Source organism: Dermacentor albipictus, chromosome 1 (genome assembly GCF_038994185.2).
Source record: "Dermacentor albipictus isolate Rhodes 1998 colony chromosome 1, USDA_Dalb.pri_finalv2, whole genome shotgun sequence".
In the NCBI taxonomy this organism is placed as follows: domain Eukaryota; kingdom Metazoa; phylum Arthropoda; class Arachnida; order Ixodida; family Ixodidae; genus Dermacentor; species Dermacentor albipictus.
The window spans coordinates 179,580,600-179,597,233 of NC_091821.1; the positions used below are offsets into that span (position 1 = coordinate 179,580,600).

The following is a 16,634-nucleotide window of genomic DNA, read 5'->3' on the forward strand; positions in this document are numbered from 1 at the left end:
CTTTAAGGTCTGTCGTGAAGGCCCGTAGACCGCAGCCATCTTAGTAAAGCGAATAAGCCTTTCAGCGGGGATGTTTTTTGGGAGCACTGGCTTAAAGCTTTTATTTCTGATAGCGGTGTTACGATCGTCCTGCGGGGGCTGGCGATCTTCGGAGAATCGACCTCCGAACCCTTCCCAGCCCTCTGCGACGACTCGCTTTGTAAAGACAACAATGCGCCGCCTCAACAGCCCAACGGCGCCGGCATGTCTAGCCACGTTCGGCGGGCCGAGTATTGTTAGTTGATTCGCTGTCGCCTTCACGGTTTGCTTGGAGCAATATAACTCCTGGAAAATGATGTTTTTCGGTGCTTTCTCACGGGCCTCAGAAGTCGTCACAGTCAATCGACAGACGCGGCGGCTACTGACTGCGGAGTCAGCTCTGGGATCAAGAGGCGCCTGCTTGGGTCAAGACCTCTGTCTACGAGAACCCTCTCACCTCGGTGTGTTCAGTGAAACCAAAGTGCGGAAGTGAGTGTGTGAACCCTCCCATTCAAAGACCACGATGACTTTGGATCACCTAGGGATCTAGGGAGGACAGAGTGTTTTTAAGCAGCCGTTTACGGTTGCTTGGGGTGCTTTCTCTTGCAGTCATGCTAGACTGATGAAATGTAACGTTCTCCACCCTTCATGTAGATATTGTAAATAAATCCCATATTCCTCGTTCTCGATGACAACAAGTCCCTCCTTTCAACAACGTCCTCGGCGTGGATGAGTCGGATGACGGCATGGGCCAGCTAGCACTTATTTCATGCCCTACTCCAACTCTTACAGCGGACGATGGTCTGATTGGTCCAGTAATGTGTACATCACTTGCCTCTGGGCATTACAGCGCAGGCAGACACAGATAACGCACGAGCGCCTCTTTACAGCTAATGGCCATTCCAATAAGGAAGGCATGAGAGTTGGTAAATGCAACGCCTAGCCGCAGACGGTACAGCATTGACTGTTCACGTCCTGGTAAGCCAGACGGTTGACGCATCTGTATATCCGGAGGCAACGAACGCAAACGACACATGGTGAAAATCACGGGACAGCAATCGCAGGTCAGCCACAGCGTCTGTTCGCGAAGCGCAAGACACATTGACCCCTTTCACGTGCAGATCAGGAGGCTTCGTCGGCGTGGTCATTCCCGCTGATATTACAATGTTGCGAAGCCATTGAAAGATTGTGTTGTGTCTCTTGCGATGGCTGCAATAATATATCTGTGGATTTCTGAGGCCAGTTGTTCATTGGATCCGTGGTGCATTGTATTCTCAGCAAGAAATGGCTCGCACACATACAACTGCTGCCAAATCTCCCAGCTAGAAGCCGCGTCCACAATCCCACTTCAGGTTTGGATCCATGATCTGAGATCGCACGAAAAAAGTCTTCTGAAAGATGCCAGAGTCCTCTCAAGGATGTAAGTACGAGTCTTCTCGGAGATGTGAGCGTGCTCACCCTCCGGCACAGCGGTAGCGGCCCCGACTACAGAGGCGGGGCGGGGGTTGAACAAAGCGGCAGCAACGACCTCGCGTCCTCGCGTGCCAGGGCACCCGTGCGGGAATCGATTCCTCAGCCGATCACGTTCTGGCGAGGTGCGAAGCAGCACGACGAGGTGCGTCGCATTTCCGGAGGGACCTCGACATCGGACACGCCGACTCGGCCCGCCAAGGAAGGAAGGCAGGGAATACACCCACACACGACGCCGCATACAGGCCACGTCGGCACGCGCGCCGCATTATGCGCTGCGTTGCGCGTCTGCCCCGCGCACAGCGAACCCAGCACGTGGCAAAGGACACGCCGGCGCCGGGTTAACGCAGCCCCGATGCGGGCTGCGCCACGCGCGGTTGCGCAACACCACACGCCGAAGCGGAGAAGGCGGCGGCGGGCGCTAATCCTCGGTGATGCGAAGACGGCGCCCGACATATCCCCCCCTCCACGACATGGCCGCGTAAGTGCGACATATCACTAAGCTCCAGTGGAATTAGGTTCGCGCCTAGAGTCACAAGCCTATTTTCAAGTGAGAGCGTTCAATGAAAGGGTACATTGGTCATCCACCCGGGAGTAGCCCGAATCTACAAATGAAATCCCACACGGGTTTCTCGGAAAGAAAACTTCCCAGTCGAAGCTAAATTCGTCTTGATATGGTTGGACCACGTGTTCAGCCAGTAAGCGAACGTACAGTCGCGGACAGAATATTATGGACCATGAAATCTAAGAAAAAGCTGAATATCTCCGCAACCTCACAACGCAATCTGGTATTTGCATTTTGGACCTCGACTAGAATATGCTAACAACGTTGTCGTGGGCAGTTTTACTGGTTACTACTACAGGCTGCTCGGGCATTGAACGTTTTCGGAGGTCCCGTGGTCCATTTTATTCTGTCCGCGACTGTACATACTATCTTACGGGGTCACCATCGGCAGCGGCGGCATCGCGACGCGTACCCTGGCGCGACGAGTCAGACACAGCACCAGGAGGAGGAATGTGCCACGACGACAGCCGCCTTTCGCACGGGCCAGGATGCGGCTTCCGGAGAAAGGGCGCGGCTACCGCGCCCTTGCCGCCGACAGAGCGCGCGCGCGGGGGCAGGGCGTGCGCTGCACTCTTGCCGCGCCAGACGTTTCGCTCCGTTGCACCTTTTCGGTGGCGATTTGAAAGGTTGATATCACTTACGGGGCAAATGAAACTGTATTGTTGCCTCTACGGATCATGGACCTCCTTCGAGTGAGAGAGATGCGGCGCCACTGTCGTTGCCAGTATACTTGACGATCCCTGACGCCGCTGACAGCAGTAGCTACAGGTGCCTTATATATATATATATATATATATATATATATATATATATATATATATATATATATATATATATATATATATATATATATACTAGCGCAGCACCCACATTTGGCTTTAGTGCTCCAAAACTCAGGGTGAATTATAAATATCGAAAGGTTTAAGAACCACTGACCTGAAAATCCTTTGTCTCGCTTTCCTTTACGCTGCTCGCTTGGCAATTAGTATATGATGAAGTCTCAACACAGAGTTTTACATTGGGGGACGCAAGCGGCTTGCGTACGCAAGAACTGAGGGCCATGGTACTGCGCATGCGCAGACCCAGACGTAGGAGTCTGCGCGTGCACAGTACCATGGCCCTTATTTGTTGCGTACGCAAGCCGCTTGCGTCCCTTAACCTAAAACTCTCCAATACCTCGAGGGCATATATAATTACACATTTCAATGCAACCGATTAAAAACGCGCACTTACGGATGTAATAAAGGTTCTGTTATGAGGCTGGTCACATCACAGAAACTGAAACAGGTGGCCACGTGGTAGCACTAACCACTCAAGCGGGCGCACTGTACAGCTTCGTCATAGTGACTGTGTTAGCGTCAGTGCCGTGTGGTACCACGCGACCACCGTCTACGGTCTTACGTGACGTAGCCAGGCTCTAGCTGCTCCAGTTTCGCTCCCGATGCAGCGCTCTATTTGGCGCGCATATCGAACTGCTCGCCTTACAAGATTACGTAATTAATCATTATCTGTCGTCGCCTCGATGAATCGAAGCTTGGTGTTGCAATTACAGGACCAGCAGCTACCCATTAAAGGTTAAAAAAAAGGAAAATAAAGCAACATTTGTTCGTATCCTTACCGCAATGAAACAGCTTTCAGGAACGGCCACACTGCGAAAAGAAATCCAATAAACACAAGATAAACAAACGACGACGTTCGTCGTTCCAGAGCAGCACGAAAAGAGGACGACGACAACACAAAGTATGCAGGACACAGGGACTGGTGTATCGGAACCCTCGCGGGCCCCTGACAAACGCGAAAGGTTCCACAAAACGGCCATTTTTCTATCCTGCCAACTCTAAGATGGACGTTGTCCACTCACATATCTCCAGCTCCACTCTCCCTGCATGTTACGCGACCGACAGCATAAGCGCCGAACCGCAGGCATCGGCCCTTCCTGTCATATTACGCCGCCGCGCGAAAACCAAGGCAGCAATGAGGGACACTGAGCACCGATCTGGAAATGATGCCTTCTGAGATCGTTTTTCTGCTGTCCCGATCTCCACGTGAAAGATAATGATAAAAAAACAGGTATCGCACCATAGGCGGAAGGTTTTCATCGTTCCAGGTGACCTTTTAAAATAGATTATTGTATAATATTAATGTTTATACTATACTTACTAATATAATCATTATTATTAACTATCATTATTAGTGTATGCTGTGCCATTACAATCTTGTACTCTTCTCTCTGAAATTGTACCGCGAGGGCCAGCGTCAAACTTACACTGCACACTTTATATATATATATATATATATATATATATATATATATATATATATATATATATATATATATAGTACAGAAGGAGACAGTTTACTTTCATCACCGAGGTGAGCTTTCACAGCCGTAACCCTTTCCGCACCACCAGGAGACTTCCCATCTCTGGGATGAGCCTAGCTACAAGCGGATTTAGTTTGAACACGTTTGGAAGACATACGCGTTTTCTGCGCATTAAGTCGCACATACATAGATAAATAAAGAAAGGTCAAGAAACGCTTAATAAAGTCTTATTTATTTATTTATTTATTTATTTATTTATTTATTTATTTATTTATTTTGTTCAATACTGCGAACCACAATGGTTCCAAGCAGGAATTTTAATACACAAACATACAATAAGGAATTTTTATCCTGCGGGAAAGTCGATTGACGAAATAAGGCATTAGATATATAAAACGTGCACAATATGCAAGTTCTGAACACAATTTATGACTGCAATTATTAACGCAACAGAAAGCCAATGCCACTTAATATTGGGATATCTTGAGTACTTGTCAAAACATGTGTTTCTATTATTTATCGGTGGCAGAATAGAAGATAATACAGTGATAAACTATCATGCACACACATAAATGATTAATTAAGGTATACACGAGATCTAAAAAGCGCGAACGGACATAACACGTAAAAACAGCAGGGGCTGCGGTACTGAGCAGATAATATAGCATATAACGGGTAAAAACGAACAAAGAAAATGGCACATAATAGGGAGCTTTGCAAATCGCACATCGAAACGTCTATGGGTAGCAATACGCCGGGCTCTGCTTGCTCTCTAATGTACCCGATTAGCGTTCTTTAATATAACTTTTAGCGTCATTTGTAAACCCAGAGGTTTCGGTCCCCTGGCGGCGCAAAAGCTAAAACCACATTATAATATCCGCGAAATGTCAAATTAGGAATCACCAGCACTCATTCGTTTGAGACCGTTTCACTTGGAGTCCAGCTTTGAGCATCCCAAACAGACAAGAGCAGCGCTTAGATATCGCGATGAATACATCTTGTCTGCAAAGTACTGAACGGCTGCACGTCGCGAAAAGCAGCTGAAGTTTCGAACAAAAGCCCACACGAATGTTTTTCCGTGCCACAAATGCCACCGATTATTGCACTGCAAATCCTCAAATACAGAACGAACAACACCGCCACTGGAAATGCACCGCGCAGCCATTAAAAAAAAAGGAAAAAAATACCGGGCTCGTGACGTAAACGTGACTTGGTTTCTGGCTATGAGGGATGTACGAATAGCAATTTCCGAGACCGAATCGAATACGAATCGATGGTGCCAGAAGTGAATCGAACATCGAATACTTGTCGAATAATGAACAGCCGTTTTCACAATTAACATGAAACGATGTTCACATCCTAGTATTCCTAAAGTTAGCAAGTTTCTGTCATTATACAGTGCGGTATGAAGCGTTGTTTATTAAAAGCACAAATGGAACATTAGGAGCAAAGAAGTAGTTTATTCACATGCACGGGGCTGTTCAGTGAGTGATAATGATCACTGGATACAGCCTGTAAAGTATGGCTACCTAAGTGACGTAGCCTGCTCTACTACGCAAGTTTTCATGTTTTATGTCTAAAATATGCCTGTGGGGGTGAAAACGTACCGTACTTTTGCTCCAATTTTATGTTTATTTGGACGGAGCTGACGCTCTGAAATATTCGTAAGGTAATGAAAAATATTCGCATTTAGGAACAAATTGGAGAGGACACTATTCGATTCGTTATTCGAGTGTTTCGAATATTCGCATGCCCCTACTGTGTACAGAAGGCCAGGAAAGAACGTGGTTTCCTGGCTCTAGTCTAGGCAAAGGAACGCAAGCCTGTGTTAAATACACGCAGCACAGACATATGGTTTCGCCCAAGTTATCGCACAGATAACTAACTACAAATGCTACAACACAATCTTCTTTTACTTCTGAACAAATACAAAGAAACGCAATACATGTCGAAATTTGAGTTGCGAGCATTTCTTTAAGTGTAATAAATATTTCTTGTATCTATACTTTTTATTCATATATAACCCTCATATTTCTATCTGTTTTATTGTGTATTTATGACACACTCCTTTCATTTTAGTCTTACATTTTTTTTTATTCATTGGCTTTGTTTATGAGCAAATATGCTTAAAATTTCCGCCTCATGTATTGTTATTAAGCATCTTGTTTATGCCGTTTCGCTGTATGTGCCTAGTGTAACGGTCAGCTGTGCCTCTGTCAAGCTGTTTACACAGCTTTCAACCATCCAGTACTATCTGGTGAATAAACTGAATTGAATCTTTACATATTTGTCTGCGCGCCTGACACCATGGTTGTTAACTGATTTAAAGACAAAATTAAAAGCGTGTGTGTGTATGTGTTCACGCTGGAAAGGAAAGAAATGTTGACATTAAAAAGTACAGATGAGTCAGCCGGCGCTAATCTACAAGCTAATGCGCTTTTTCTCCTATTATTTGGATTCACAGAAATAAAACGAAAATATGACTTAACAGCCGCCCACGCCTAAAAATGCTGCAAGAGTCTTTTTTAGTCACGTGATAAATCTAATAAGAAGGTAAAGGCAAGGCAAATGAAAATTACGTGGGCAAAGAAACCTGGCCATGTGAATTATTGGGAGAGGGGCGGGTGGGAAGCGCCGATCGCAAAGGCCTTATTCATAGACTGCGGCATTTATGTCACCCCATAAATCCAAACGAAATATTTCCCATCTTTCCTGAACTATACGAGCGACGAACCGCGGTGGCTCAGTGTATACATGGCGTTCCGCCGATAAGCCCGGCCGAGGTCGCGAGTTCAATTCCCTTCCACGGCGGCCGCATTGCAATATAGGGAGGAAATGCAGAAAACACTCGTGCACTTGGGTTTGGGCGCACGTAAAAAAAAAGAAAAAAAAACCCGGGTGGTCAAAATTAAGCAAGCGCCTTCCCTCAAAGTCTACTGTGCAGTTTCGGAACGACGAAACCCAAAATTTAACTTATTTCTTCTTTCAACAAACATTTCGAGACGCGGGGCGCTTTGGACATAATGCGGCCCTATGTAGGGCATGCATGTCTGTTGTACGCAGCTGTAATTCAAATGACAAAGCGCCTTGCGTCGTATACGCTGGGGCGTGCTACCGTCCAGGCTGCGGATTAGGTCGCCAACTCCGCAGTTCACCCTCCCCGAAATTACTGCAGGCGAGGAAGAGAAAGAAACAAAGAGGCAACACTGTCGCCAGCTGCGTAACATCGGAATCAAACGAGATAAGACACGCTTCAGCGATGCAAAGGCTGTTATTTGTCCAGGACTGGGGGGTCACTGACCCTTTCGGAAACGCGCGTTCCTCAGCGTCGCGAAATGCCGGCAGATCGCTCGTCGAACGGCAGAACAAAGCGTCCAGCCTTGTATATATATGCGAATGGAGCGTTGGCCCAACCGCCGGGAGGACCTCGCGCCATAATGTCAAGCGGAAACGGGAGAGCGCACTAAAAGACGTCCTGTCGGCAATCCTCCCACAACGAGACCCCGAGATCCTTTAAGACCCTGCCCGGCCTAGCTTCAAATCTCTCTCTCTCTCTCTCTCTCTCTCTCTCTCTCTCTCTCTCAATGTTGCACTGGCGAATAGCTCCGGGAAGAATCAAGTCCAAGCCACGGGAAGAAAGACGCGTCAAACGGAAATACGCATCGGAACTGGCTTAAGGGCTGTGCGACTGGCTCCGGTCGGCAGCTTCATTCCCTTCTCCATGGGAGAACACCGTCTCTTGTTGATCGAACGCTGGCTTGACGAAAAGGTGCGAGAGGACCTGCGCCCACAAGGGATTGCGTCGGAAGAGCGGCATTTATTTATTTATTTATTTATTTATTTATTTATTTCATAATACCCCGAAGGGCCTCCGAAGGGGTATTACATAGGGGGAACCAGTTGCGAGCATTGTGCAGGAGCCGCCACCGCTTCTTTTCAACGACGCCGTCGCGTGCACTCCTCGAAAGCGTAGCACTCCCACGTCCCGCACATGCATAAAGCCAACGTGGGCTTTCACAAGATGAGATTGGAATGATATACACTTGATGAAGCGAGAACGACAAATCCCGCACGCGTGGCTCGAGGCGAATCGACAGGCACGCGTTCCGTGCACAAAGAGCACTGCATGCGTGCGAACAGCTATGGGCTGAGAACAGGGAGGATGCTAGAACTTCTTTCTAGTCGCCGATAGAAACGACAATCTACAGTTTATTCAGTCATTCCCAAGAGGCCCGGTGGGGGCATTACATAGAAGTAGAACAATAATAAAAACAAATGGCATGGTAACTTGCTGAAGATAACTAAGGAACGGCAAATCATAACGCAAAGAGAGAAAAAAAAAACACGATACAACGCAATAAACCTAGTAAGCGTTGTAGTTCACAATAAAATTTGCAGCGATTTCACAAGGACCCAAATACAACAACTATGGAGGTCGAGGTCCTTTTACGATATCCCACACGGGAAAGATGGGCATACATGAAAGTCCTTCCAGTTTCCAAACAAGAGTGCGAGGTGATAGCCATGCTATCGGGTGGATCGATCGTGCTCGTGTTAATGATACAAGAAACATGAGGCGTCAACACCGCAATTAAACGGAGGCACATCTTTTACATGAGATCTTCTATGCAGTTACACGTATGCAAGTCAGTGTCGGTGGTGCAAAATAGCAGGGAAGGGTTCTTGATTATTCAATTGGCGAATATCGCACAGACTCTGACATCCGTTACCGCAAGGACTGTAACCGAAAAAAGCAACTCTTCCTCCATAGACCTGGCCCATCGAAGACTATAGCACGCACTCTCAAGTTAATATGCATTTCAACATTCAAGCATGCACATACATGTTTAGGCGAATCCTAGCGCTCTCAATATACAGCCCCTGTCAAAAGTTTCGAATCCCCCGCGAACGTTACAGACCTGTCTTCGATCAGGCCGCATACTGGGGCATATATGAGTGCCCCAGCTAACGTTAGCCAAGCTGTTGATTGAGAAGAAAAAAATATAAAAAATAAACGGCGCAATACACGATCTTAAGACCTACGATGTTCATATCGGTCGTCAGACCTCGGACGACCAAACATCCTATAAGGTATTTATAGGTATTTGAATTGTACCTTGCACCGTGTTTTTGTAATATATATATATTTTTTAACAGCTTGGGTGACGTAAGCTGGGACACACGATATATGGAGTACATTTGTCGCTTCAAAGCCCCGGATATTGAGAACCTAATTCTCATCCCGCTATACAGCTCCGCCGCACCATGCAAATGCGCGATGTATATGCGCCCTGCAACACAACTCGGCGAGATATCTAGACTCGCGGGTATGCTTCCAAATTTTTGACAAGGACTACCGTTGCTTCCTATTAACCTAAGATAAGCGGTATGCAATGGGCTACTACCTGATCGAACATTACTTGAACAAAATCAGCACATATCTTAAATGCTGTGAATGGTTGTAGTCGGGAATTCTGCGTCCTACACATCCATGGCCATTGTTTCTTTTTTTTTTCTCTTTCAATTTCATTCGCATACCTGCTGCAGTGTAACAACAGCTATATATATATATATCTTTGTTGTGTACTGTGCATATGATCATTTCATATTCCACCCCATCTAGGCATACCGCCAGGCAAACGCATCCAGGATCCATCTAGACACATCTCTCTCGCATATCAGCTATACGCCGTCCCACTGCTGAGCACGAGGTCCACTTCACGGGGAGGGGTTGCTTAGCATCAAGGTCGTTCTGCTGCCGAGCCCGAGGTCTTGGGTTCGAATCCAGATCCCGGTGGCTGCATTTGATAAGGGTTTAACGCACAAACACTTGAGATTTGGCTCGCGGTAAAAATACCTGACGGGGAAAGAATGCACTCCCGAGCATCTGCACTGCGGCGTTTCCGAGAGCCACGGTGTTGTTTCGGAAGATTATCAACGCAACGCAATCAAACAATCAACTAAGTTCTAAATCATCAGAAATTCCAACGCCAATAGCGAGTCAATACCCACGTAGGTGGGATTTTCAGGTAACTGAATTTTCATTTGAATAAACTATACCACTCTTTGCCTCTTGCCCACAGTTGCGGACACGCGCTTTTTTACATGCATTTCCGCCGCCACGTCTACGTTTTTTACGCCTGCGGAGGCGCGTTCGCGCGCGTAATCCTGGAGATGACGGATGCGCGCTCTGCAATGAGCGCGCGGCTCCTGCACCGCCCGATCGGGCCGCGACGCTTGCAATTTGTCCACGACTATATATATATATATATATATATATATATATATATATATATATATATATATATATATATATATAACGGGACCACCTATAGACCGCACGGCAAGCCGACGAACGAGACGACTCAGCTGCCGCGCCGTCCGCGAAGGAGCAATTAATTGCGCAAACCGCTCTCGCTAATTATTTGCCGCGGAGTGCAACAAGCAGTGCAGAAAAAGCGCAACACAGGGAAAGAGACTTGTTATACTACGCGCGCCGAGCCATCATCCCATGGCGGGGAAGGCCGCTGCCGAGAACTGGCGCAGGCAGCTGAGGAGAAAAAATGGCATCGAAAGGCGAGAGCGGAAAACAGGCAGGCTGTTAATTAAAGCCGCAAATTACTCGACGCCCGCGACGACCAGAACGGCAGCGGTGCACAGTCCAAACAACAGCAACTTGGGCGCGCTGCAGCCTCTCACTCACTCACTCACTCTCGCTCACACACACACACACACACACACACACACACACACACACACACACACACACACACACACACACACACACACACACACACACACACACACACACACACACACACACACACACACACACACACACACACACACACGCACGCACGCACGCACGCACGCACGCACACCGGGCTCGTTAACGTACTACCGTCATGCCCGCGCTCAGCCTACGCACCAACTCTTGGCATCTCTCTCAAATGGAGCTTGCAAAGCCAACAAGATGCAAGGAACTTTACACAGCTAGAAATGCCATTTCGTAAGGGAACCGCTCCAATAAAGTTACGTCCCTACGGCGACACACACGGCACGGTACAATAGATATCGATACAGCACGAGAAGGCTCCGGAATGCGCAATTGAAGTAGCGCTGCGCCCTGCAGCTTTTTTACACCGTTCTTCTCATTTCCACAACTGCCTCAAAACCCACTTCGAAATGCGATACCATGTCTTTCCGCGCGCGTCCGAGATGCCCAGGGAAGGTTGCAGCCGGGCGCCACTATAAAGTTGCACTGGTTATTTGTAACGAGCATGTCCTATAATGTCCACAGGTGATAGGAGGTATGTAGGCTTTGTAAAAATATACAGTAATAACGGCAATGGGCATTCTTTGGGCGCTTTCCACGAAGTGACCACTAGACCAGCGCCCGCCTAGACAACGACGGGGTCCTGCACTGACTATTGACGGGTCAACAAAGAAGCTCCTCTCGAGGTTACAGCAACCACTGCCTTCTGTGGAAGAGGTAACGACCATCAAAGCCAGGCTTCTCACGGCGCTACAAGCAGACCGGCACGAAGAGCCCGCTAATTGACGCAAGGGGCCAGCGTCGACAACTTCCCTGGAAACAGCATCGACTTCATATTTCGTTGCGTTGTATGCGGGGGCGATCGCGCAACATCAGAGGCGGAGTCAAGCAAGCTCGTGCGACATCATGGTGGAGTGCTGGGAACACTTCGACCCTTCCGATTGCCCGGGACAGAGTAATCGAATTGCCGCGTCTAGTTATTTTGGGAAAACGATGGCTCAAAATGCGTATCGTGGGTGTAGTGCAAGTTATGCTCAGACATGTGGTGTGCTGACATGTAGTGCGATAAGTCATGTGATCCGACGTGGAGTGTGCTCCCACATCCATGGAGCGTTACGAGTTGTAAATATGCAAAATAAACCCATTCGTTTTCCTTCGACCTCCCAACCTCATCTCAACACCAACAGGCAAATTTCGGCGATAGAGGCGGATGACGGCGTAGGTCAGCTTAGTGCAACGCCCCGGCATAGCGCTGACCAGCTGCCATGCTTGAGTTGCTCCGGTAGCGTAGGCAAGCAACTCTCTGTGTGACGGCAGAGTCCGGTCCACGAACTCCAGAACCGGATCACAACAGGCACCCCAGGATCCCTTATTTCTTCATTCTTTTCTAACCGGGGCTTACCCCAGGATACTGTTTCGAAAATAAACGTTTATTCCTCCTCCTCCTATGCGTAACACGAGGTGTAATTACTTGACCTCTGCGTACACGCGGTGCGCAAAACATAAAAAAAGCAAAGAAAAAAAATTATGCAGGCCACGAATACGGAAAGTGTAGGGCACATGTAGAACACATTTACGCTCAGGGCCGTTCTACAAACGAGTCACGCCGCCACCTCATCCCGACGTCCGGCGCATCTTGTCATTATTAACGCCGACTCATATACACGACAAGCGTCCCAATCGACACGCTCAAAAAGGCGAAGCTTAATAAAGAAAGTGTATTACGTTGCCTGTCGCGACTTTCTTAATTAGTCAGGCAATTAGCTAAGCAGACCGAGATAACAGCAATATGCCGCAACCAACGTGAGTGAAATGCTGTGCACCCAGAAAAGCAACACTCGTTCACCTCCTACTTCGAACATATTTTTTACCGTCTTTGGCACAGACGGCGCTTTTAATTAAGGAAAAATGAGACATCCACCCAATTGTAGCAATTGCTACAAAGGAAACCCATCCGGGTTCCTCTAAAGAAAAGCGTTGCAGTTGAATGAAAATTCGTCCTGGTCCGCGACTCGAACCCGCGATCAGCGCCTTACCGGGGAAGCCGCTCTACCATGAGCTAACCAGGCGGCTAGCAGATGGCAGGGAGAAGTCGAATATTTCAACAATTTATGTTTTAACGTAACACATAAAACATAAATACCTCAGAAAATGGATGAGAAAACGGCGCCGCGGTAGCTCAATTGGTAAGAGCATCGCACGCGTAATGCGAATTAAGACGTGGGATCGTTCCCCAGCTGCGGCCAGTTGTTCTTTCCACCATTTTCATTTCCAGTAATTTATCATTTCTATAATTCAATTAGTAAGTACAACTAGTTTCCCCCATGTTGTCCTCGGTGTCTTAGTTTGTTGGCTTCTTACGATATAATTATTGAATATCAGGGCCCTCGGTTCCCTTTTTCTCGTTCACACACACACACACACACACACACACACACACACACACACACACACACACACACACACACACACACACACACACACACGCACGCACGCACGCACGCACGCACGCACGCACGCACGCACGCACACACACACACACACACACACACACACACACACACAGAGAGAGAGAGAGAGAGAGAGAGAGAGAAGGGTTTAATGAATAATAATATTATTTATTATTAGTTATTACGTCCTTTCCCAATAGCGATATGCTGCTGAGCATGCCATAGGACTCGACCTCAACAATACATACGCACCTATAGTTGCGGTTAGGTGGCGTCCTAGAAAGGTACGCCTGTATAGATAAAATACCCGTGACCTCGGGCAAGGTGCAGCTACATCTGCCGAAAAAAAAAGCAAAAAGTGCGGGTCGTCGGGTCAGGCGGAACACGCGCCGACAAACGAAGACAACACCGCCGCTCTGTGGCGGTCTCGCTTTCGAGTCGGCAGGCCACCGCAGCGGGTAGCGGGGGTAGGCGGTGTCTCGTAACGTTTGCCGCGTTACGCCACACGGCGCGACCGACGGGCCCGAGCCCGGCGCGCGTGGAGGCGGAACGGTGTACACTCCCAGTTGCATCAGCGCGCTCGCGCAAACACGCGACGGGCAGTGCGTGCAGCCGCAGCACCGCGCGGACGCGCAGTTTCTCTCGTTCCCTCCCCCAACCACACATACGCACACCGCACTTTGTACCAGTCTACGGCGTGCGCGCTGGGCCCGGTGCGCGTCCGAGATTCGCACGGATTCGCGGCGATGGGTGCCGAGCAATCGGGAAAGGAGAGACGCCGGGCTCACCGCCTATTAACGGTCTCGCATGGACGACTCGGCTGAGCGCGTTCTTCGTGAATATGGATGCGACGCCGGTTTCCTCCCCTCCCCGCGGGGCATTCACCCTCCGGGCGCATTACGCCGCGCGCGGGAGGCTCTCGGGGGCCAAAGGCGGGAAGATCCGACACGGGGGACCCCGTCACAGCCTCCCAGCCCATCGATGCGCGTTTCCTATCTGCGGCCGGTATGTATAGGATGACGACTGGCCTCGGTGGCGCGCACCGAGTTTGCAATGAATAAAGGCGCTCGACTTGCACTGAAGTCCCTTCAGCGAAGTGTTTTCCGCCGTAAGGCTGTGGTCAAACCTATAAGAAGTAAGGAAAATAGAAACCCAATTCTAATTGTACACTTATCATTACTTCTTCATACAAAACGAAGGAAATACTCGACTAAAGTAAGCAAATTTAGACGTCATCTCTAGCTGCCTTCAAAGAATGTAACGAAGCGCTTCCGTTCACGGAACCACGAATGAACTAAACCAGACTCGCACGAGAACGACGCGTTCCCAAACGTTTTTAGTTCCTGGTTGTTTGGTTAACCTTTTGAGAGACGGTGCTTTCCTTTACTAGATGCCACACACTTGGGGCACCTACCGAATAAATTGTGACCACCTGCGGTTCTTGAACGTGCACCTGAGACGAAAGCGTTTTTGTATTTTGGCCCCCGTTTAAATGCGGCCGCCGCAGTAGGGATCGAGCCCGCGACCTCGAGCTCAGCAGAGCAACGCTATAGTCATTTCGCTAACACGGCGGGTCACCGTGATTGAATAAAGCGCGGCCTTTCCTTCCTCTTCATTGAATCGTTTTGCATCTCCTGTATGTGTGCCGGCAACATAAAGTGACGGAAGCAGCTGTAAAAGCAACTACGGCTGCACGGAGCATGGTGCACACACACTCGAGCACGCGCGTTCACCGACATTGCTCTCGACGCAAGTTATTATATATCTACGAACGTTACAGTAGCTAACAGTGAGCGGCTAGCATGCCATTTAAAGCCAACATCTCAAGCCGCGCTGATGCGGCGGCGATGACCTGACACGACGACGACGAGATCAAGGGAGCGCGAATGCAGGTTGAGAACACCGTTCGAGAGCGAATAAGCGTACAGTGACGACAGAGTGACGACGAGACCTTCATTTAAGGGATAGCCCGACGTTTGTGCGCAGGCGCGAGTAAGAACAGGTGCGAGAGAGGAAATCGGGGGCTTTTGCTCCTTGAATGGTACGACTCTGCCTAGGCACTACCAGAGTCCTTCCATGTTCCAAAAAAATGGAAGGACTCTGGCACTACGGAGGAGGTTTCTTAGCGCGTGGTGTATGCGTTTGTCCCTAGGCTTACCTAGGGAACAAATACAAATCGCCAGAACCTAGCGTATAACAGCTCCGCTGTAATACAGAACCCTGGGCGTTAATACAATCTCGGCCGGGTGAGGTGAGTCTTCGTCGCAAGAATCAGGAAACGACGACGAAGGCGGGCCTCGTGATGATGAAAAAAAGTAGAAAAGAATGTATTGACTTCGTTGGTACATGGTTGTGGCTCTATCCAAGTCTCGAGCGGTTCAGATTAACATGGAGGCCAGGACGACCTTAAATAAACCCTTGCGATCTTGTGGTCATCGATGTCTTCTTGGAAAGCTTGGGGAGCCTGTGGAAGTACCAGTGCCTTAGTCAGGTTCTGCAGTCGACGAGCTCCTGCCCTTCGGGTTTTCTTCTCTTCGTTCTTCACTTTGTGTCTGCTCAGGGAATAAAGCGGTGACGCTTTTTCGGGCAAGAGGACAATTGTCTACATGGGAAGGCCCGCTTGAACGTTTCTCACACTTGACAGGTCGATCATAACAGCGCCTTCGCCTGTCTGCAGACGTCTGCTACCACCGCTATACACTAATGGCGTTTTTCACTGGTCGATTCGGAGCAGGATTTCTTGCTCCGCGGCAACGAATCCGAATTTTTCTGGTCGATCTGGAGCGGGTTCGCGCTTTCCGCTGGTCGTTTCGGATCAACTCGCTCCGCACCGGATCGCTCTTGCTCCGCCGCCGAGGCGCGGATTCGGGCGGAAATAGCTCGCGTCACCTCCGTCTTCAAGCGAAATCGGCACCAACTCGGCGCGCACAACATTGCGTTGCTTCACAAAATGGACGCGTTCGGTGCTGCTGTAGAACTCGCGTTTAGCGATGAGAGCTCGGACGACAGCGATTACGAGGTGACGCAGGTGCT

The 16,634-nt window shown here is 48.8% G+C and overlaps 1 protein-coding gene across 5 annotated transcripts in view; it reads right to left on the reverse strand.

Moving 5' to 3' along the window:
• Positions 1-16,634, reverse strand: part of Mcr (macroglobulin complement-related) — a 242,829-nt gene that overhangs the window by 206,555 nt on the left and 19,640 nt on the right. For 2 of the 5 annotated variants that reach the window (XM_070530064.1, XM_070530087.1), the window contains exon 2: positions 3,672-3,702. The exons of the other annotated variants lie outside the window; for them this stretch is intronic. The gene's annotated coding sequence lies outside the window, so the exon portion shown is untranslated. The remainder of the gene's footprint in view (positions 1-3,671; positions 3,703-16,634) is intronic. 5 annotated transcript variants of the gene reach the window in all.